Source organism: Ambystoma mexicanum, chromosome 9 (genome assembly GCF_040938575.1).
Source record: "Ambystoma mexicanum isolate Mex_15411 chromosome 9, UKY_AmexF1_1, whole genome shotgun sequence".
Lineage (NCBI taxonomy): Eukaryota > Metazoa > Chordata > Amphibia > Caudata > Ambystomatidae > Ambystoma > Ambystoma mexicanum.
Genome location: NC_090931.1, coordinates 1,465,891,186 through 1,465,915,684, shown reverse-complemented (window position 1 = coordinate 1,465,915,684; position 24,499 = coordinate 1,465,891,186). Strand labels below are relative to the sequence as shown.

At 52.3% G+C, this 24,499-nt stretch overlaps 1 long non-coding RNA gene across 1 annotated transcript in view; it reads right to left on the bottom strand.

Annotated features, from left to right (window-relative positions):
• The window catches only part of LOC138489228 (uncharacterized), a 75,632-nt gene that overhangs the window by 26,073 nt on the left and 25,060 nt on the right, over positions 1-24,499 (bottom strand). The gene's annotated exons all lie outside the window — the stretch shown is intronic.

Here is a 24,499-nt window from a genome sequence, read left to right as displayed (position 1 = left end):
GCGGCCCTCCGACCTGCAGAGGCAGAGAGGTCCTCTCGGCTAATGGGAACTAGCCCACTCACACTGAAGCAGCTATTTCCCATTAGAGAAACGGCCCTCCGACCTGGAAAGGCAGAAAGGTCCTCTCGGCTAATGGGAACTAGCCCACTCACACTGAAGCAGCTATTTCCCATTAGAGAAACGGCCCTCCGACCTGGAAAGGCAGAAAGGTCCTCTCGGCTAATGGGAACTAGCCCACTCACACTGAAGCAGCTATTTCCCATTAGAGAAACGGCCCTCTGACCTGGAAAGGCAGAAAGGTCCTCTCGGCTAATGGGAACTAGCCCACTCACACTGAAGCAGCTATTTCCCATTAGAGAAACGGCCCTCCGACCTGGAAAGGCAGAAAGGTCCTCTCGGCTAATGGGAACTAGCCCACTCACACTGAAGCAGCTATTTGTCATTAGAGAAACGGCCCTCCGACCTGGAAAGGCAGAAAGGTCCTCTCGACTAATGGGAACTAGCCCACTCACACTGAAGCAGCTATTTCCCATTAGAGAAGCGGCCCTCCGACCTGCAGAGGCAGAAAGGTCCTCTCGTCTAATGGGAACTAGCCCACTCACACTGAAGCAGCTATTTCCCATTAGAGAAACGGCCCTCCGACCTGGAAAGGCAGAAAGGTCCTCTCGTCTAATGGGAACTAGCCCACTCAGACTGAAGCAGCTATTTTCCATTAGAGAAACGGCCCTCCGACCTGCAGAGGCAGAAAGGTCCTCTCGTCTAATGGGAACTAGCCACTCACAATGAAGCAACTATTTCACATTAGAGTAACGGCCCTCCGACCTGGAAAGGCAGTAAGGTCCTCTCGTCTAATGGGAACTAGCCCATTCACACTGAAGCAGCTATTTCCCATTAGAGAAGCGGCCCTTCGATCTGCAGAGGCAGAAAGATCCTCTCGTCTAATGGGAACTAGCCCACTCAGACTGAAGCAGCTATTTCCCATTAGAGAAAGGGCCCTCCGACCTGGAAAGGCAGAAAGGTCCTCTCGGCTAATGGGAACTAGCCCACTCACACTGAAGCAGCTATTTCCCATTAGAGAAACGGCCCTCCGACCTGGAAAGGCAGAAAGGTCCTCTCGGCTAATGGGAACTAGCCCACTCACACTGAAGCAGCTATTTCCCATTAGAGAAAGGGCCCTCCGACCTGGAAAGGCAGAAAGGTCCTCTCGTCTAATGGGAACTAGCCCATTCACACTGAAGCAGCTATTTCCCATTAGAGAAGCGGCCCTCCGACCTGCAGAGGCAGAAAGGTCCTCTCGTCTAATGGGAATTAGCCCACTCAGACTGAAGCAGCTATTTTCCATTAGAGAAACGGCCCTCCGACCTGAAAAGGCAAAAAGGTCCTCTCGTCTAATGGGAACTAGCCCATTCACACTGAAGCGGCTATTTCCCATTAGAGAAGCGGCCCTCCGACCTGGAAAGGCAGAAAGGTCCTCTCGGCTAATGGGAACTAGCCCACTCAGACTGAAGCGGCTATTTCCCATTAGAGAAAGGGCCCTCTGACCTGGAACGGCAGACAGGTCCTCTCGGCTAATGGGAACTAGCCCACTCACACTGAAGCGGCTATTTCCCATTAGAGAAACGGCCCTCTGACCTGGAAAGGCAGAAAGGTCCTCTCGACTAATGGGAACTAGCCCACTCACACTGAAGCAGCTATTTCCCATTAGAGAAACGGCCCTCCGACCTGGAAAGGCAGAAAGGTCCTCTCGTCTAATGGGAACTAGCCCACTCAGACTGAAGCAGCTATTTTCCATTAGAGAAACGGCCCTCCGACCTGCAGAGGCAGAAAGGTCCTCTCGTCTAATGGGAACTAGCCACTCACAATGAAGCAACTATTTCACATTAGAGTAACGGCCCTCCGACCTGGAAAGGCAGTAAGGTCCTCTCGTCTAATGGGAACTAGCCCATTCACACTGAAGCAGCTATTTCCCATTAGAGAAGCGGCCCTTCGATCTGCAGAGGCAGAAAGATCCTCTCGTCTAATGGGAACTAGCCCACTCAGACTGAAGCAGCTATTTCCCATTAGAGAAAGGGCCCTCCGACCTGGAAAGGCAGAAAGGTCCTCTCGGCTAATGGGAACTAGCCCACTCACACTGAAGCAGCTATTTCCCATTAGAGAAACGGCCCTCCGACCTGGAAAGGCAGAAAGGTCCTCTCGGCTAATGGGAACTAGCCCACTCACACTGAAGCAGCTATTTCCCATTAGAGAAAGGGCCCTCCGACCTGGAAAGGCAGAAAGGTCCTCTCGTCTAATGGGAACTAGCCCATTCACACTGAAGCAGCTATTTCCCATTAGAGAAGCAGCCCTCCGACCTGCAGAGGCAGAAAGGTCCTCTCGTCTAATGGGAATTAGCCCACTCAGACTGAAGCAGCTATTTTCCAATAGAGAAACGGCCCTCCGACCTGAAAAGGCAAAAAGGTCCTCTCGTCTAATGGGAACTAGCCCATTCACACTGAAGCGGCTATTTCCCATTAGAGAAGCGGCCCTCCGACCTGGAAAGGCAGAAAGGTCCTATCGGCTAATGGGAACTAGCCCACTCAGACTGAAGCGGCTATTTCCCATTAGAGAAAGGGCCCTCTGACCTGGAACGGCAGACAGGTCCTCTCGGCTAATGGGAACTAGCCCACTCACACTGAAGCGGCTATTTCCCATTAGAGAAACGGCCCTCCGACCTGGAAAGGCAAAAAGGTGCTCTCGTCTAATGGGAACTAGCCCATTCACACTGAAGTGGCTATTTCCCATTAGAGAAGCGGCCCTCCGACCTACAGAGGCAGAAAGGTCCTCTCGTCTAATGGGAACTAGCCCACTCACACTGAAGCAGCTATTTCCCATTAGAGTAACGGCCCTCCGACTTGGAAAGGCAGAAAGGTCCTCTCGGCTAATGGGAACTAGCCCACTCACACTGAAGCAGCTATTTCCCATTAGAGAAACGGCCCTCCGACCTGGAAAGGCAGAAAGATCCTCTCGGCTAATGGGAACTAGCCCACTCACACTGAAGCAGCTATTTCCCATTAGAGAAACGGCCCTCCGACCTGGAAAGGCAGAAAGGTCCTCTCGGCTAATGGGAACTAGCCCACTCACACTGAAGCAGCTATTTCCCATTAGAGAAGCGGCCCTCCGACCTGGAAAGGCAGAAAGGTCCTCTCGGCTAAAGGGAACTAGCCCACTCACACTGAAGCAGCTATTTCCCATTAGAGAAGCGGCCCTCCGACCTGCAGAGGCAGAAAGGTCTTCTCTTCTAATGGGAACTTGCCCACTCACACTGAAGCAGCTATTTCCCATTAGAGAAACGGCCCTCCGACCTGGAAAGGCAGAAAGGTCCTCTCGTCTAAAGGGAGCTAGCCCACTCAGACTGAAGCAGCTATTTTCCATTAAAGAAACGGCCCTCCGACCTGGAAAGGCAGAAAGGTCCTCTCGTCTAATGGGAACTAGCCCATTCACACTGAAGCAGCTATTTCCCATTAGAGAAGCGGCCCTCCGACCTGCAGAGGCAGAAAGGTCCTCTTGTCTAATGGGAACTAGCCCACTCACACTGAAGCAGCTATTTCCCATTAGAGTAACGGCCCTCCGACCTGGAAAGGCAAAAAGGTCCTCTCGTCTAATGGGAACTAGCCCATTCACACTGAAGCAGCTATTTCTCATTAGAGAAGCGGCCCTCCGACCTGCAGAGGCAGAAAGGTCCTCTCGTCTAATGGGAACTAGCCCACTCAGACTGAAGCAGCTATTTCCCATTAGAGAAACGGCCCTCCGACCTGGAGAGGCAGAGAGGTCCTCTCGGCTAATGGGAACTAGCCCACTCACACTGAAGCAGCTATTTCCCATTAGAGAAATGGCCCTCCGACCTGGAGAGGCAGAAAGGTCCTCTCGGCTAATGGGAACTAGCCCACTCACACTGAAGCAGCTATTTCCCATTAGAGAAACGGCCCTCCGACCTGGAGAGGCAGAAAGGTCCTCTCGTCTAATGGGAACTAGCCCACTCAGACTGAAGCAGCTATTTTCCATTAGAGAAACGGCCCTCCGACCTGGAAAGGCAAAAAGGTCCTCTTGTCTAATGGGAACTAGCTAATTCACACTGAAGCAGCTATTTCCCATTAGAGAAGCGGCCCTCCGACCTGCAGAGGCAGAAAGGTCCTCCCGTCTAATGGGAACTAGCCCACTCACACTGAAGCAGCTATTTCCCATTAGAGAAACGGCCCTCCGACCTGGAAAGGCAGAAAGGTCCTCTCGGCTAATGGGAACTAGCCCACTCACACTGAAGCAGCTATTTCCCATTAGAGAAAGGGCCCTCCGTCCTGGAAAGGCAGAAAGGTCCTCTCGGCTAATGGGAACTAGCCCACTCACACTGAAGCAGCTATTTCCCATTAGAGAAACGGCCCTCCGACCTGGAAAGGCAGAAAGGTCCTCTCGGCTAATGGGAACTAGCCCACTCACACTGAAGCAGCTATTTCCCATTAGAGAAACGGCCCTCCGACCTAGAAAGGCAGAATGGTCCTCTCGGCTAATGGGAACTAGCCCACTCAGACTGAAGCAGCTATTTTCCATTAGAGAAACGGCCCTCCGACCTGAAAAGGCAAAAAGGTCCTCTCGTCTAATGGGAACTAGCCCATTCACACTGAAGCGGCTATTTCCCATTAGAGAAGCGGCCCTCCGACCTGGAAAGGCAGAAAGGTCCTCTCGGCTAATGGGAACTAGCCCACTCAGACTGAAGCGGCTATTTCCCATTAGAGAAAGGGCCCTCTGACCTGGAACGGCAGACAGGTCCTCTCGGCTAATGGGAACTAGCCCACTCACACTGAAGCGGCTATTTCCCATTAGAGAAACGGCCCTCCGACCTGGAAAGGCAGAAAGGTCCTCTCGACTAATGGGAACTAGCCCACTCACACTGAAGCAGCTATTTCCCATTAGAGAAGCGGCCCTCCGACCTGCAGAGGCAGAAAGGTCCTCTCGTCTAATGGGAACTAGCCCACTCACACTGAAGCAGCTATTTCTCATTAGAGAAACGGCCCTCCGACCTGGAAAGGCAGAAAGGTCCTCTCGTCTAATGGGAACTAGCCCACTCAGACTGAAGCAGCTATTTTCCATTAGAGAAACGGCCCTCCGACCTGCAGAGGCAGAAAGGTCCTCTCGTCTAATGGGAACTAGCCACTCACAATGAAGCAACTATTTCACATTAGAGTAACGGCCCTCCGACCTGGAAAGGCAGTAAGGTCCTCTCGTCTAATGGGAACTAGCCCATTCACACTGAAGCAGCTATTTCCCATTAGAGAAGCGGCCCTTCGATCTGCAGAGGCAGAAAGATCCTCTCGTCTAATGGGAACTAGCCCACTCAGACTGAAGCAGCTATTTCCCATTAGAGAAAGGGCCCTCCGACCTGGAAAGGCAGAAAGGTCCTCTCGGCTAATGGGAACTAGCCCACTCACACTGAAGCAGCTATTTCCCATTAGAGAAACGGCCCTCCGACCTGGAAAGGCAGAAAGGTCCTCTCGGCTAATGGGAACTAGCCCACTCACACTGAAGCAGCTATTTCCCATTAGAGAAAGGGCCCTCCGACCTGGAAAGGCAGAAAGGTCCTCTCGTCTAATGGGAACTAGCCCATTCACACTGAAGCAGCTATTTCCCATTAGAGAAGCGGCCCTCCGACCTGCAGAGGCAGAAAGGTCCTCTCGTCTAATGGGAATTAGCCCACTCAGACTGAAGCAGCTATTTTCCATTAGAGAAACGGCCCTCCGACCTGAAAAGGCAAAAAGGTCCTCTCGTCTAATGGGAACTAGCCCATTCACACTGAAGCGGCTATTTCCCATTAGAGAAGCGGCCCTCCGACCTGGAAAGGCAGAAAGGTCCTATCGGCTAATGGGAACTAGCCCACTCAGACTGAAGCGGCTATTTCCCATTAGAGAAAGGGCCCTCTGACCTGGAACGGCAGACAGGTCCTCTCGGCTAATGGGAACTAGCCCACTCACACTGAAGCGGCTATTTCCCATTAGAGAAACGGCCCTCCGACCTGGAAAGGCAAAAAGGTGCTCTCGTCTAATGGGAACTAGCCCATTCACACTGAAGTGGCTATTTCCCATTAGAGAAGCGGCCCTCCGACCTACAGAGGCAGAAAGGTCCTCTCGTCTAATGGGAACTAGCCCACTCACACTGAAGCAGCTGTTTCCCATTAGAGTAACGGCCCTCCGACTTGGAAAGGCAGAAAGGTCCTCTCGGCTAATGGGAACTAGCCCACTCACACTGAAGCAGCTATTTCCCATTAGAGAAACGGCCCTCCGACCTGGAAAGGCAGAAAGATCCTCTCGGCTAATGGGAACTAGCCCACTCACACTGAAGCAGCTATTTCCCATTAGAGAAACGGCCCTCCGACCTGGAAAGGCAGAAAGGTCCTCTCGGCTAATGGGAACTAGCCCACTCACACTGAAGCAGCTATTTCCCATTAGAGAAGCGGCCCTCCGACCTGGAAAGGCAGAAAGGTCCTCTCGGCTAAAGGGAACTAGCCCACTCACACTGAAGCAGCTATTTCCCATTAGAGAAGCGGCCCTCCGACCTGCAGAGGCAGAAAGGTCTTCTCTTCTAATGGGAACTTGCCCACTCACACTGAAGCAGCTATTTCCCATTAGAGAAACGGCCCTCCGACCTGGAAAGGCAGAAAGGTCCTCTCGTCTAAAGGGAGCTAGCCCACTCAGACTGAAGCAGCTATTTTCCATTAAAGAAACGGCCCTCCGACCTGGAAAGGCAGAAAGGTCCTCTCGTCTAATGGGAACTAGCCCATTCACACTGAAGCAGCTATTTCCCATTAGAGAAGCGGCCCCCCGACCTGCAGAGGCGGAAAGGTCCTCTTGTCTAATGGGAACTAGCCCACTCACACTGAAGCAGCTATTTCCCATTAGAGTAACGGCCCTCCGACCTGGAAAGGCAAAAAGGTCCTCTCGTCTAATGGGAACTAGCCCATTCACACTGAAGCAGCTATTTCTCATTAGAGAAGCGGCCCTCCGACCTGCAGAGGCAGAAAGGTCCTCTCGTCTAATGGGAACTAGCCCACTCAGACTGAAGCAGCTATTTCCCATTAGAGAAACGGCCCTCCGACCTGGAGAGGCAGAGAGGTCCTCTCGGCTAATGGGAACTAGCCCACTCACACTGAAGCAGCTATTTCCCATTAGAGAAATGGCCCTCCGACCTGGAGAGGCAGAAAGGTCCTCTCGGCTAATGGGAACTAGCCCACTCACACTGAAGCAGCTATTTCCCATTAGAGAAACGGCCCTCCGACCTGGAGAGGCAGAAAGGTCCTCTCGTCTAATGGGAACTAGCCCACTCAGACTGAAGCAGCTATTTTCCATTAGAGAAACGGCCCTCCGACCTGGAAAGGCAAAAGGGTCCTCTTGTCTAATGGGAACTAGCTAATTCACACTGAAGCAGCTATTTCCCATTAGAGAAGCGGCCCTCCGACCTGCAGAGGCAGAAAGGTCCTCCCGTCTAATGGGAACTAGCCCACTCACACTGAAGCAGCTATTTCCCATTAGAGAAACGGCCCTCCGACCTGGAAAGGCAGAAAGGTCCTCTCGGCTAATGGGAACTAGCCCACTCACACTGAAGCAGCTATTTCCCATTAGAGAAAGGGCCCTCCGTCCTGGAAAGGCAGAAAGGTCCTCTCGGCTAATGGGAACTAGCCCACTCACACTGAAGCAGCTATTTCCCATTAGAGAAACGGCCCTCCGACCTGGAAAGGCAGTAAGGTCCTCTCGGCTAATGGGAACTAGCCCACTCACACTGAAGCAGCTATTTCCCATTAGAGAAACGGCCCTCCGACCTAGAAAGGCAGAATGGTCCTCTAGGCTAATCGGAACTAGCCACTCACACTGAAGCAGCTATTTCCCATTAGAGAAACGGCCCTCCGACCTGGAAAGGCAGAAAGGTCCTCTCGTCTAATGGGAACTAGCCCACTCACACTGAAGCAGCTATTTCCCATTAGAGAAGCAGCCCTCCGACCTGCAGAGGCAGACAGGTCCTCTCGTCTAATGGGAACTAGCCCACTCAGACTGAAGCAGCTATTTCCCATTAGAGAAACGGCCCTCCGACCTGGAAAGGCAGAAAGATCCTCTCGGCTAATGGGAACTAGCCCACTCACACTGAAGCAGCTATTTCCCATTAGAGAAACGGCCCTCCGACCTGGAAAGGCAGAAAGGTCCTCTCGTCTAATGGGAACTAGCCCACTCAGACTGAAGCAGCTATTTTCCATTAGAGAAACGGCCCTCCGACCTGGAAAGGCAAAAAGGTCCGCTCGCCTAATGGGAACTAGCCCATTCACACTGAAGCAGCTATTTCCCATTAGAGAAGCGGCCCTCTAACCTGCAGAGGCAGAAAGGTCTTCTCTTCTAATGGGAACTAGCCCACTCACACTGAAGCAGCTATTTCCCATTAGAGAAACGGCCCTCTGACCTGGAAAGGCAGAAAGGTCCTCTCGTCTAATGGGAACTAGCCCATTCACACTGAAGTAGCTATTTCCCATTAGAGAAGCGGCCCTCCGACCTGCAGAGGCAGAAAGGTCCTCTCGTCTAATGGGAACTAGCCCACTCACACTGAAGCAGCTATTTCCCATTAGAGTAACGGCCCTCCGACCTGGAAAGGCAAAAAGGTCCTCTCGTCTAATGGGAACTAGCCCATTCACACTGAAGCAGCTATTTCCCATTAGAGAAGCGGCCCTCCGACCTGCAGAGGCAAAAAGGTCCTCTCGTCTAATGGGAACTAGCCCACTCAGACTGAAGCAGCTATTTCCCATTAGAGAAGCGGCCATCCGACCTGCAGAGGCAGAAAGGTCCTCTCGTCTAATGGGAACTAGCCCACTCACACTGAAGCAGCTATTTCCCATTAGAGAAGCGGCCATCCGACATGCAGAGGCAGAAAGGTCCTCTCGTCTAATGGGAACTAGCCCACTCACACTGAAGCAGCTATTTCCCATTAGAGAAACGGCCCTCCGACCTGGAAAGGCAGAAAGGTCCTCTCGTCTAATGGGAACTAGCCCATTCACACTGAAGCGGCTATTTCCCATTAGAGAAGCGGCCCTCCGACCTGCAGAGGCAGAAAGGTCCTCTCGTCTAATGGGAACTAGCCCACTCACACTGAAGCAGCTATTTCCCATTAGAGTAACGGCCCTCCGACCTGGAAAGGCAGAAAGGTCCTCTCGGCTAATGGGAACTAGCCCACTCACACTGAAGCAGCTATTTCCCATTAGAGTATCGGCCCTCTGACCTGGAAAGGCAGAAAGGTCCTCTCGGCTAATGGGAACTCACACTGAAGCAGCTATTTCCCATTAGAGAAACGGCCCTCCGACCTGGAAAGGCAAAAAGGTCCTCTCGTCTAATGGGAACTAGCCCATTCACACTGAAGCAGCTATTTCCCATTAGAGAAACGGCCCTCCGACCTGGAAAGACAAAAAGGTCCTCTCCTCTAATGGGAACTAGCCCATTCACACTGAAGCAGCTATTTCCCATTAGAGAAGCGGCCCTCCGACCTGCAGAGGCAGAAAGGTCCTCTCGTCTAATGGGAACTAGGCCACTCACACTGAAGCAGCTATTTCCCATTAGAGAAACGGCCCTCCGACCTGGAAAGGCAAAAAGGTCCTCTTGTCTAATGGGAACTAGCCCACTCACACTGAAGCAACTATTTCCCATTAGAGAAGCGGCCCTCCGACCTGCAGAGGCAGAAAAGTCCTCTCGTCTAATGGGAACTAGCCCATTCACACTGAAGCAGCTATTTCCCATTAGAGAAACGGCCCTCCGACCTGGAAAGGCAAAAAGGTCCTCTCGTCTAATGGGAACTAGCCCATTCACACTGAAGCAGCTATTTCCCATTAGAGAAGCGGCCCTCCGACCTGGAAAGGCAGAAAGGTCCTCTCGTCTAATGGGAACTAGCCCACTCACACTGAAGCAGCTATTTCCCATTAGAGAAACGACCCTCCGACCTGGAAAGGCAGAAAGGTCCTCTCGTCTAGTGGGAACTAGCCCATTCACACTGAAGCAGCAATTTCCCATTAGAGAAACGGCCCTCCGACCTGGAAAGGCAAAAAGGTCCTCTTGTCTAATGGGAACTAGCCCATTCAGACTGAAGCGGCTATTTCCCATTAGAGAAGCGGCCCTCCGACCTGGCCTGTGTTACAGCTTCTCCCTTTGGGAAAGGTCAGGGAACCTGCCGGGGCTCCCTGGGAGTCCTGCTGCACTTGGGGATGGTGGACCCACATGGTAGAGTCATCCAAGGCCGGTGACATCACCGCAGACCATCCTGGAGCTCTGGGTAGGCAGCATTACAGAATTTCCCTTCAGGGAACGGATGGAGACCCTGCTGGTGCTCCTTTGGAGTGCCGTTGGACTTGGGGATGGTTAACACTTTTTCACCCAGGTAGGTACACCCACACGAGGTACTGTTTTCATCCAGACACCTTTGGGAAGGTAGGCCATGTGTTGGCGGTATGTTTCAGTAGTTTCCAGGTTGGAAATGTCTGAAAATTGTGTTTATTTTCCCTAAATTTCAGACTTTGCCGGGCTTTTGGGTAATAAATTCTAGGGCAATTGGCACAAGTCAGACCTCTGTGGGTTCCTACGGGAGTCTGCTCTCCTGAAACGCTTGGGTTACCAGTGGTTTAGCCCTTTCCATTTGCACCCAGGTAGTTGCACCGACACATGAGGTACAGTTTTCGTCAGGACGTGTGGGTATGTAGGATAGTAGGACATTTGTTGTTTTCTCTTGGTTTAACATTTTCATACATTTGCTATTGCACTTTGTTACACAACCCTTTAATTTCCCAAATGTGAGCTACATGTAGTTGCCGATTTAAGCACTGTATGCTTTTGTAACCTGCTCAAGTCACCTACCCTTCAAAAGGGCTGCCTGTGCTCTTTCAAAAATGGTATGCTTGCCATTCCTCACATTTATTTTCCTTATTTACACATGCTAAGTATGTCTGTTTAGGCCGTCAGCATAAAATTCCTGTGTACTATGGCTCCGTTTTTGGCTTATGGTACATGCGATTTCCTAACTGGAAAAGTCAGGGGAATGTAGCGGGGCACTGCTTTTCTAAATATTCATAGAAGCCATTACCTTACAGATCCAACCATGTCCAGCACATACATTTTTTAACTGTAATTTTTCAAATCTTTCCCCAAACTATGGGCATTTTCCCTACATAGATGTTGCCTCACCTGCACAAATCACCCTTTCCTAAACTTGGAATTTTGTCTACTTTTCAGAAATGTATGCCTTGGTCTTCCCTTTCAGCTTTCCTACCCTCCTCTTCCATTCTGTCCCCGCATGGACTATTGGGGGGGAGGTGGGGGAAAGGGGTACACCTGCATAGCTCTCACAAAATTGATGGTAACCTTATTTTTTTGGTTTTCACTCAACCTGTTCTTGAAAGCCTGGAAAATGTCAAATTCAGCACAGCAAATCATTTGTTCCTAGCTCATACAAGGAAACACCCACAGGCTTCTTTGTACATAATTCTATTGGCATTGTCTGAAAAAACACGAAATGTGCTCCGTTTTCGGTTATTTTCTCTCACCCCCATACAGCAAACTAGGATTCCTAGGTGGCGTTATGATCACCTACATGTGGGAAGAAAGGGGGGCAAATTTGAGGGAGATATCACATGTAAATAAAGCATTACAAGGGATTGAATTGCGACATACCGAAACCACCAAAAAAGGGCTTGGCGCGTGGGGGGGTGGGAGGCATTGGCAGTTAAGGGATTAAAAACAAATAACACATTAGCTTAAAGAAATAGACAATTGGGTAACTGAAGTGTTTTTATTATGACAAGTGCTTACACTGTAAAGCAACAAATAATACATATACATGTGTAAACCAAAGATCAAATTGGTGGAGCCATATGGAGTGAACCTGCTTTACCTGGGGGATTGGAAGGAAAAAGAAGCCGAATAGTGAAACATTTATGGAAAAACAGTTCTCATAACTGCACATGAGTCGCTGCAAGAATTGGATAAAAGAAAAAGTAAACTTTATTATTGCAAATGTTCACAATCTTTTGTCACAATATTTCCTGTAAGGGCTCAACAGATATTACGACTTCACACCTTCAGCAGGGGAACGATGATACACAGTGCCGGAGGTTTGTGACGCAATTATCGATCTATAAATGATTTGCTTTTCAGAATGGTGCTGTAGTGTGAATAAGTACAGGTAAACTATAGAAAACTAAAGGTCTCAGAATATTTGCAAGTAAAAAATGTCACTCGAAATATGGATTTATAGGACAGTGGGCCTCATTACAAGGGTGAAGGGGCTGCCAGAAAGTGTGAGCGATGCCGACCTCAGGGGAACAATGCAGCATGTGTTCAAAGATTTGCTGGGCATGGCTGGGGAGAAATTCTCAGATAGAAGGTCCGCAGCGAGAAGAATCCGGGGCCAGGCCAAGAGAAGTGGCGATGGCTTTATAGCGATACGACCGAAACAAATGGATCCTCCAAGCGGCAAGGAAAGCAACCCTGATAAAAGTGAACAGCGCCGTCAGAACTTTTCTAGGACCTGGCCCAATCCATACTATCAATGAGGAGGCAAATGGGCCCGGTGACCAAAGCCCTTACCAAAGCCCAGATAAGATCCAGGTGGACATTCCCCTTTGGAATGGTCTTCAAGTGGGAAGGGTGCCAACACCACATCACTACGTTGGATGAGGGACCCAAGATCCTGAATATTGAAGACGAAGGGGATGCAGGGGGAGGACCTAATAGGAGGCCAGAACATGAAAGCCACCAAGAGAAGCCATGGGAGTGGAGAAGAGTAGAGAGGTCAGAGCCGAGACACAAACAATTGCAGGGTCCGGGGGGGATAGCAACCAAAGCCCCAGGCTGAATAGGGTCGGCTCCGGGAGACAGGGGGTTAGGGGGTGACAGATCTTGGAAACAGGGGAGAGCAGAGGAATGGCTCTCCCCGCACAGTTATTCTCTGGGATGGGAACGAGATCAAGCAACCTAGGACGACGTTACGGCTTGGGGAAGTTGAGCCGAGTCCAGCCGGAGGGGGATCGTTTCGACATGGTTACTCTCAGAACGTAACGGGGTATGGGTAGGGATCCAAATACTAAAACTCAATGTTAGAGGACTAAACACACTGACTATAGAGACAGAAACTGGAGAACCTCCTCCAGGATACCAAGCCCGACATTGTGACGCTCCAGGGGACCGATATCCGTAAGCAAGACAGATACAGAATGAAGTTGAGGATAACCCCAGGTTCTGCAGGCCAACGACAAGAGCAAAGCTTGAGGGGTCCTCATAGCATTTAGACACCTACCTGACATCAAAATAATAGGCACAAAAGTCGACAAGGAAGGTAGATTCCTCTTCGTCCAGCTACAATGGGGGGGTGGCCTCTCACAATCGCCACAGTGTACGCCCCCAACTCAGGGCAGGAAGAATACTTGCAGGGGGTTTTGGAGAAGCTAAACCAGTTAACAACGAGCCAGCTAATACTGACGGGATTTTAACTTGGCATGGCGCCCATCCACGGACAGAAGCGCAGACAGGACACCCACATCTGAAGGCCCATCTAGTAAACTACAGGCTAGCATAACAGAATAGCATTAGCAGATACATGGCATGAACTAAAAGGGGACTCCAAGGGGTATACTACTCACATGTGCACCGAACATTCTCAAGAATTGATTACATATTGATTTCGGAGACACTGCTCTGCCAAGTACGGATCATAGAAAGGGAAACCATAGCCCTGCCCGACCACACTCCCCTGCAGCTAGAAATCCAATGGGAGAGGGGGGCCTCTGGAAGTAGCGGTTCCCCTGACATCTGCTGATGCAGTAATTTGCGACGAGATACACAAGTCCATCTGCAACTTCTTTGGGGAAAATAAGACCCCGGAGGTGCAGGAACATGTAGTATGGGACGCCTTTAAGGCAACCATGCGGGGGGTGCTCATAGCAAAGCAGGCATCTCGAGCCAAACAGGAGAAGGCCCTCCAGGTGGACCTAGAACAGGGGTTAACGGAGACAGATAGGGGGGTAATGATCAGGAGGGAGTATAGGCATATCAAAGGGCAAATCAATATCCTTCTAGCTAAACAAGCAGTAAAATTGCTCCGATTCTTGAGGCAGAAGTATTACCTCCAGCAAACAAGACAGGCCGGCTCTTAGCCAGGTAGGTTAAGCAGAAGGAGGCGGCAGGTACAATACGCCACATTCAGATGGTGGAGGGACAGGAAACCACACGTACAGAAGAGATCCTTCAGGCGTTCACAGAGTTCTATACAAGCCTCTACTCTGCGGAGGCACCGGAGAGTGACCTCCAAAAGGCCTTCTTAAAATCTTGCTGGCTAAAAAGATTAGAACAGAGCCAGCGTGACGCTTTAGAATGGACAATTACCTAAGACGAGGTGCATGCAGCGATCCAATCGCTACAACCAAATAAAGCCCGCCACATTCTATAAAGCATTCCATACCACATTAGTCCCGTTAATGGCATCCCTGTTCAACTCCTTCTCCGATACGGGCCGCATCTCCCAGTCCATGGAGGAGGCCAAGGTAATCCTCTTCCCTAAGCCAAACAAGAAACAAACCCTCTGTAGCCTACCGCCCTACTGCCCTAATAAACCTTGATGCCAAAATCTTTACAAAAAATTCAAACATCTAGAATGGATAAAGTAATCACTGACCTGATCCACCCGGATCAAGCAGGCTTTGTCAAGGGGCGACAAACGTTTGTCAACATTAGGCGAATATCCCACCTGATAGAGAAGTCAAACAGGGCAGTCCTGAGGGCAGGTAGTGTTAGAACTAGATGCAGAGAAGGCATTTGGCCGAGTCAAATGGTCATTCTTGTTTGCTACGATGATGGTTATGGGGTTTGGCCCGGGACTTGTCCACCTGGTCAAAGTCAACTATGGAGCACCACTTATCAGGCTGGCTATCAATAGGCATGTCACCAAGGCGATAAGGATCACTAGGGGTACTAAGGAGGGCTGCCCATGTCACCATTCCTGTACGCAAACTTTCTCGAACCCTTCCTAGCTAGAATTAGACAGGAGAGGGGAATAAAAGAGATTACATTCGGTGGGGAAGACCATAAGGCAATGGCCTTTGCCGACGACCTCCTAGTCGTGCTAACAGACATGGACACTTCCCTCGGGAAGTTAACAGCACTCCTAGGGGAATTTGGCAGAGTGGCAGACCTGAAGACCAACAACCAAAAACAACAGTAGATTAATGAAAACATTATTGGCTAATACTTTCACTTTGGTTCTTCTTGCGCTGGTCCAAGAATGTTACCTCTAGCGGCACAATACGAATGCCCCCGGCCGTCCCTCTTAATCACGGCCCCAGTTCCGAAAAACAACAAAATAGAACCAGTGTCCTATTACATTATTCCTAGCTTAAGTATTCAGGTGACCAGCCTGCTTTGAACACTGTACTTTTTTCAAAGTAAACGCTTCAGACCCCCAGGACGCTCAGGCAGGGGCTGGGACAGGCAGTTGTAGCTCGCCTCATGGCGGACCGCCAGCTCAATCCCAAAATCCAACTACAAGCTTTTTAACTGCAGCAACCTTAATATATGCTATTGGAGCTGGAGTTACCGTGGCTGCTGGCACCAGACTTGCCCTCCAATGGGTACTCGTTAAAGGATTTAAACATTGTACTCATTCCAATTACAGTGCCTCGAAAGAGTCCTGTACTGTTATTTTTCGTCACTAACTCCCGGAGTCGGGATTGGGTAATTTCGGCGCCTGCTGCATTCCTTGATGTGGTAGCCGTTTCTCAGGCTCCCTCTCCAGAATCAAACCCCGATTCCCCATTGCCCGTGGTCACCTAAGTACCATCGAAAGTTGATCTGAATGCATCGTCACGGTCACATGGATGTGCGATCGTCCTGAGGTTATTTAGAGTCACCAAAGCAGCCGGGCGAGCCCAGATTGGTCTTGGTCTGATAAATGCATGCATCCCGGGAGGTCCGCGCTCGTCGGCATGTATTAGCTCTAGAATTACCAGTTATCCAAGAAACAGATGGCACGATCAATGGAACCATAACTGATTTAATGAGCCATTTGCAGTTTCACTGTACCAGTCGTTTGTACTTACACGTGCATGGCTTAATCTTTCAGACACGCATATGCTACTGGCAGGATCAATGAGGTAGCCGCACCTGATGGAGGGTGGCAACGGGGGGAGCCGCGCGACTGCCTTAGAGCCAACCTGCACACCCTCTTGGGCTGTCTGCAGGACCCGAGCGCCAAAGAGCATCCCTAGACGTGTGTGTTTCGGGTGGACAGGTTGGTCACGCAGGCGCCGGCGGCCAGGCCTGCTCAGCCATGCCACAGGGTGGGTGGGAGGGAGAGGCCAGGCACAACTTGAACCGGTAGTGGGGTTTGCCAGCACGCTGCCACTGGTATGGCGACAGAGGGGGTCAGCAGCCAACGTGTGTTTCCGAACTGCTGGAGAAACGTGCTTGGTGGAGGAGGGGCCACGTCGTGGCTTGCGAGGGGAACCCGTCTGATCTGACCACTGGGGAGCTGCCGGGCTGCTTAGCCTTTGCTCTAGAGCTGCCCAAGCGAGGGGGCCCTCCCCGAGGGAAGCAAACCCTTGACACAGTCCCAAGGCGGGTGGAAGGAAATTGCTTGAAACAGCCGAGGATGGCCAAGCAGTCCAGCCCTAGACAGACCAAGTGCACCAAATCGATCCCATGGAGTGCTCGGAAGAGCACCTCCAGCAGGCCATTCTCTGCTGGGGCATTACGTGGGGCACGCCCCCCGGCTGGCCCGGGTTTTCACCATAGAGCCCGGGTTGGGCAACGAGAACCAAGAGGAGCGCAGACAGGTCCCTCTCACCCAGTCTATAGTAATCCGGAGGAAGGAGACTACGTTTTGTCATCTGTGTACCCAGAGTGACAGAGCGGGACCTCTCGGCAAAAGCCTCGGGCTCCTTAGAGATCCAACTGGAGAAACATTTTAAACTGACGCCCATCAGAACTTCCAGAGCAGCCAAGCCGTCTGGTCCTTGCAGACATTCCTCTGGCCAATAACCAGATGGCCGGGCTCAGAGAGCGGCCATCTGGTAGGTCAAAGCATTCCAATGGGCCTGGATGGGAAGGGCCTTTGGCCCCCCCACCTGACAAAGGACAGGGCACCGGCAGGTGCCCAAAGGCATGGGCCAGCACCAATCGTCATCCTCGAGCTCTGGCAAGGCCACCTTAGAGTTTTTCTCCCCCCACCCTCCACATAAGAGGTTTTTGATCCACCCTGGAGCTTATCCCTCTGGGGAGGGACAGTCGCCCCACATGTGAGACAGGTACCCAAGGCTGGGTGCTTGGGGGGACCAGCACCCCCCCAGCCATCCTGGAGCTTTAGCAGGGCCCATTTAGAGCTTCCCCTTACAGGGCTCCCCGCAACTACCGCAAGGCTTGGGGACTCCACCCACACGCACAAGGCTGGCACCCAAGGCCAGTGGGGGCAGTTGCCCCAGCCACCGTGGAGCTCTGGCCCGGGCCGCCTTAGAGCTTTGCCCGCCACATTAGAGCTTTACCCTCCAGAGAGGGACAGGGCTCCCCACGATCACCACCAGGCTTGGGGACAGTCAACCCAGACGTGAGACAGGCACCCAAGGCCAGGACACCCCCGCCGCCAGCCACCCTGGAGCTTTAGCAGGGCCCCATTAGAGCTTTTCCCTGTGGGGAGCAATGCGACTACCACTGGGTCCGGGGGCTTTCACCCTGGAGCTCTGGCCTGAGCTGCTCCCACAACATTAGAGCCTTTCCCTCCAGGACTAACCCACAAACACTGTGGAACTCAGGGCCGGCCACTGCGAGAGCATTTACCCCCACGCGGAGGAAAGGGGCCCACTCAGGGCGCCCCTTGACACACACACCTCGTCTTGGACCTGACCACAACTGGTTGATACTTGCCAGATGACCGGGAGCAACCCACGAACGCCATTGAACTAAAGCTGGTAATTGCGCCACGGCCGCCCTGAAGGCCGCAGGGTGGCACTTCCATGCCAACCGTAGACAAATGCAGGAGTCAGCCGTGGCAACCACAACTCAGGCCATCTGGGCCTGCTCCCCGGGCCAGATGGCCCAGCGGCCGTACCTGCCCCCACCGCCCAGGGGCACAGGCTTAAGGTACCACCCCGCGTGCTCTGGGGTGGGTGCTTAAGCTGCTGCCTCTCTTCCCCGCCCTGGGTTTAAGGCACCAACTCAGCGCTCTCGGGCCGGGGAGACACTTCCACGCCGACTATAAAGCTTACGGAACCCGACCGAAGACAAATGCAGGAGTCAGCCGCAACTCGGGCATCTGGTCCACCAGCCACAACTTGGGCCATCTGGGCCTACTACCAGGCCAGGTGGTCCAGTGGCCAGCCGGGCCTGCCCCAACCCCACTTTCCAGGGGCACAGGCTTTAGCTACAACCCCGCGCCCTGGGGTGGCTGCACCCTCTCTTCCCCTACCCTGTTCGGGGGCTTAAGGCACCACCTCGAAGGCCCGGGCCCAAGGCCATCTGATCTGCCAGGCTGACCAGGAAAGGTGAGAAGAGTGCTCCCCGCCCAGCCCCCACGCCCCCGCAGGTGCGCCCCTATGGTGGGTGGTATTTTCCTGTGCACCCCGCATGCCCTAGGAGGAAGGATGGAGAACCTTGGCGGTGCTGCCGCCTTGCAACAAAAGCTTGGCTCAGAGGATGACTTCCAATAGATCGCAGCGACGTAGCTGCTCTGCTACTTACGAAACCCTGAACCAGAATCAGGTTGTCGATGAATGATTTAGCACCAGATTCCCACAAACATGCGGTGCACTATGGGTGAGAGAGGTGGCCCCCATTCTGTCCACACTCAAGTCCTGAGGCAAGCGGCTCTACACACCGGCCCCAAGGCCGGCTGTCCTAAGCTAACTGATGCTCGACAGCGCTGCAGTATACGGTCTGGGGTGGAGGGGGGAATTTTGGACGTAGAGGCGTTCAGTCATAATCCCACAGATGGTAGCTTCACCCCATTGGCTCCTCAGCCAAGCATGCACACCAAATGTCTGAACCTGCGGTTCCTCTCGTACTGAACAGGATTACTATTGCAACAACACATCATCAGTAGGGTAAAACTAACCTGTCTCACAACGGTCTAAATCCACCTCACGTTCCCTATTAGTGGGTAAACAGTCCGATGCTTGGTGAAATCTGTTTCACAATGATAGGAAGAGTCGACATCGAAGGATCAAAAAGCGACGTTGCTATGAAGGCTTGGCCGCCACAAGCCAGTTATCCCTGTGGTAACTTTTCTGATACCTCCTGCTTGAAACCCAAAAAGTCAGCAGGATCGTGAAGCCCTGCTTTCACGGTCTATATTCATACTGAAAAATCGAGATCAAGCTAGCTTTTGCCCGTCTGCTCTGCGGGAGGTTTCTGTCCTCCTTGAGTTCGCCTTAGGACACCTGCGTTATCCTTTGACAGGGTGTACCACCCCAGTCAAACTCCCCACCTGCCACTGTCCCCGGAGCGGGTCGTGCCCGGCAGGTGCCGGGTGCTTGGAGCCAGAAGCGAGAGCCCCATGGGGCTTGCCCCCCGCCTCACCGGGTAAGTGGAAAAACAATAAGAGTAGTGGTATTTCACCAGCGGCCCGAGGGCCTCCCACTTATCCTACCTCATGTCTCTTCACAGTGCCAGACTAGAGTCAAACTCAACCTGCTCTTCTTTCCCCGACGATTCTGCCAAGCTTGTTCCCTTGGCTGTGGTTTCGCTAGATATTAGATAGGGACAGTGGGAATCTCATTCATCCATTCATGCACATCATTAATTAGATGACGAGGCATGTGGCTACCTTAAAGGTCATAGTTACCCCAACCGTTTACCCACACTTCATTGAATTTCTTCACTTTGACATTAGGAGCACTTGGCAGAAATCACATTGCGTCAACACCCTTCACAGGCCTTCGCAATGCTTTGTTTTAATTAAACAGTCAGATTCACATGGTCCGCACCAGTTCCAAGTCAGCTGCTAGGTGTCGGCCGAGGCAGAATGCCGGCCCTGAACCCCCAGAGGAAGAACAAGATTGGCGAACACTGCACCTGGGGTGATCCCCAGGAAGGGACCGGCTCGCATCCAGAGGCTGACTTCCCGTACCTACATTTTTCTGACATGCCAGAGGTTGTCCGCCTTGGAGACATGCTGCGGATATGGGTACGGCCGGCGCGAGATTTACAAAATCTCACCCAGATTTTTAAGGACCAGCGGGAGCTCACCGGACGCCGCCGGAACAGCGACGTTTTGCAAAGCTCGGGCCCCTTTCTCGGGGCAAACCCATTCCAGGGTGCCCTGCCCCTCACAAAGAAAAGAAAAGAACTCTCTGTGCGGCTGGGGGCGTGGCTACAGAGCCATGTAGGAGGACGTGTTTCCAAGGAGGCTCCTGATGATCCTGAAATGATCCGAGAAAATGTGACACATTGAAACCATCCTGGTCTGAATACATCGTTTGCCCGAGTTCATGAACTAACACTGCCCAACTGGAGCTGGAGATGGTGAGGATCAGCACTGTGATGCGAGCAAAATCAGCCGGAAGAATTTTGTGGCGGTGCGCTTGTGAGGAATCTAAAATGGCGATCCGCCAACAACAAAGAGATGTGGAGGACAGCTGACTCGCGAGCAGCCCGTTGTAGGAGAGAGAGTTGCGCTCAGATCGGGTCTGCCAGAAGGGGCCGCGAGTAGAGCGGAGCTGTGAAGACCCCCTGTGGCCACAGAGCGGGACCCGGGGGAGAAGCCAGACGTCGGAGTAAAACGGCAAACGAACAGTGCCGTGTTTGAAAAGCGCATGCCCGGTGCACGACGAAACGGGACTGGAACCCCAAGCAGTCCGCGTGTATGCGTGATAGACTACAAGGCTGCTCACCCATGAATAAGTGACAGTACAATATACACTGCAATACTCGGCAGTGTATGCGCAACACATACGAGGCACCGGCGTGCCCACAAGCAGCTGTAGCGAAGTGACGGCGTGTGAGCCGTCCAAGCATTATGGGCGGTTTCGCTTGCAGCCGCAGTGGAGACTTGGTCATTAGACAAGCCTATGACAGGGCAGCTTTTCGGGTCGCGCATGGTGTCCACAGCTGCAGGCTCCATGTTGCGGCCATCCGGACCGAAGGTAACGCAATAACACGGATGTACAGGGCCAGCTTAGTATACGGAGTGCCACACAGGAAGACCCTGAAACGGATGCAATCAAGTTTCACTGATAATAAAGCCGAGCACAGCCTAAGGGTTGCCCGAGACCTGACGGAGGCACACAGGGGGACCCTGATTAGATGTGATAGCAGCTCCTAGCAAAACAGATGCCAGCTTAATCATATTACCCTTTGCAACATGTATAAATTCACACATCCACCGGGGACAAGGGAGTTGATCTTGCAATTGCAGCACAGGGGAGGGTCATGCAGAGCGCTGACCCTGCAAACATGGAACTATTGCATGGTGGAATGTGGAACCAGTAACTAGAATGAACCGGTGGCGACCAGAGCACTACTGATTTATATTAAACTAACTATCACGTTGCCAAGCAATTCTTTGAATGGGCTGCGATGCAGAGCTTGGATAGCGCATTCAAAATGGCGCCAATGCGCGCGTGTATATAGACGCAGGGAGCTGCCCGGTACGCTGTGCACCAAGCGGAACGATCAGAGGGAGGCGACGCTGGGAGCGTCCGTCTCCTTTAACGAGGTGATGGGAGGAGAGAAAAGAGCACCGTTGCTGCTCACAGACAGCTGATAAGCTGAAATGCCCATGACACAATAAACCCAGCGCCGCACCGTGAGACGAAGAGGCGCAGGCACACATCGGCAACCCAACCTGCAACAAACTCCACTAAACCATCCTGTGGAGGCTATTAAACGCAATAGCACAACGAAGAACAGAACATGCCTATGATTGATTTACGAATGCTGATCTAGACACCCGAGCGGCACAGACAGGCTTAGACAGAAACACAGAGACTTGCAGCCGCCTGAAGTGGGAACAAAGAGACGCAGACAACGTGCCCGAGGTGGCCGCAAGAGGTAACTGCAGATGAAGGTGTACGGGGTTGCCCCATGAAAGTGGGGACCAGCAAGAGTGGCCACCGTAGCCCGCAGAGCCACACCAGCGCCAGGCAGACAGCCCGGGGAGCTAGATCGACTGGGGCAGGGTCCTTAGTCCTGTGAAGGCTGAATGAACCCACATGGGTACGTGGGAGGACACAGTCCATTCTAGAAATAGGGGAGGTCGCTGGAGGACACCCCTGAAACGATCAGGCCGGGCCTAGACATTTTGGGCAACTTAGCACATTCTAAAAGAGGACAGCACGTTTTGGGGCCGACTCACTTTACCCTGACGCAACAAGATGTCCAACAAACCCATCAGACAGAAAGGCAAGCAGCCCACACTGGACGATTTTGCCAAAACACCACCAGGTGCAGAAGGGGCCAGGAAGAAAGACAGGACCCCCGCTGGGGGCCCAGACATTATGGGCAACCAGGAGGTACTTGCGGCAATTGCGGACCTGAAAGTGGCCTTGGAGACCAAACTGGGCCTGGCAATCAGTGAATTGAAAGCTGCACTTCAGCTCAAAGTTGGAGCAGTGCAGGAGGACGTAAATCTTCTCCGGCAAGATGTACGATTGTTGGCTGAGTGCACGGAGGACCTGGAAAAAGAGTTGGCCCCGAACACAGCAGCCTGTGCTGCCCATAAATCTGAACTTCACGCCTTGGTACAACGTGTGGGCAATCTGGAGAGCAGGTCGGAAGAGGCGGAGGGACGCGCCGAAGGAACAATATTCCCATTGTCGGAAGGAGCTGAGGGAACTAACCCTACGAATACATCGAGTCTATGCTATTACAGGAGATAACCGGGGGAGCTCTGTCCTAGGGGTTTGCTGTAGAGAGGGCACACAGGGCCCTGATGAGGAAGCCACTGCCGGGGAACCCTACCCCCCCTCCCCAGGCCGGTGATAGCGAAGATCCTAAACTACCGGGACCGGGAAAAAAATCCTTGAACACTTTCGGAAGGGCGGCACGATACAAAGAGGTGCTGCGAACATAATGGCATACCCGGATTATACCTTGCAAGTACAGCGGAGCCGCATGAACTTGGGATCCGTGAAAAGAAGATTGCGGGATACAGGCCATAGGTACATGCTGCTTTTTCCAGCTAAACTGAAGGTTTTCTACAAGAGCAGAACCTTGTTTTTTGACACCCCAGAGGACGCCATGGGATGGTTAGATGCGCAGAGCTGTCCCAAGGAACCGGACATCCAGGGAGCAGAAGGTGGAGATAAGTAACATGCGTCGGAAAAGCGCCCTAGGCGCTGCAGCTCATGACAATGGGACTTGAAAATAGCATTGCATATACCGGCAGAGGAGTGTGTTCAGAGCTACAATTATAAATATGAGACAGTGGCACTGGAAACCTTGATAAAGATATAGGAGCTATACCGAGCATGACCTCACACCCCCATAGCGAATAGTTTAGTTAGGTCACTGGTAGTTCGGTGACACCCTGCTGGGTTCTGGGCTGGGGCCTTTTAGGGCAGAACCAAACGCAGGGGGGCCCGAGATCCAGGGATGGAGCTGGGCACTTGTTGGGGTTGGGGTAGACGAAGGGGGGGAGGTGGGAGGGTGAGAGGGGTGTGCAGTGGTTTGAAGTTGGGGGATGGGGAGTTGGGAAGGGGGTTGGAGGGAAGTTTGATGGGAGGGAAAGGGTATTGAGCCAAAATGTGACCCTTAAGAGGCGGAATATCATGGTGATGGCGCCAGGGTGCCTTACAGTGGTTACCTGGAATGTCAGGGGCCTCAACAGCTATCTGAAACGTAACAAGGTGATGATGTAGCTGAAAAGGATGAGGACCGACATAGCATTATTGCAAGAGACCCACCTCACTAGGGAGAAATTGGAGGTGCTTAAGAAGAAGTGGAGGGGGTGCCTGGTGGGATCCACATACTCGGCCTACGCTAGAGGAGTTATCATCTGGGTGGCGCCGCAGGTGCCATTTCAGCTGCTTCAGGTCACGGGTGACCCAGATGGCAGATTGACTGTTGTGAAGGGTATATTGGAAAACCGAGAAGTGTGTATTGTAAATGTATATGCCCTTAACCAGGACACAGCGGCTTACTTTAGGACCCTGTACGGTAGAGTCGGCCCTCTGCTGGGTGGTGGGATTATTTGGGGAGGTGATTTTAACTGTGTACTTATCTCTAATGTTGACAGATCGGATAGTAAGATAGACAAACCAACCCCAGCAGCAAAGGTGCTGCAGGCCCTCCCGAGGGACTTCGACCTAGTGGATGTCTGGAGGCAGTTGCATCCAGTGGATAGACAATACTCGCACTATACGGCACCACATGCCCTTCACACAAGATTAGACTATGTGTTCGCCTCCACAGAGTTGGCAGGAGAGATGGAAGGTGCGGAATACAAAGCTAAGGTGCTTTTGGACCACTCCCCCCTGGTC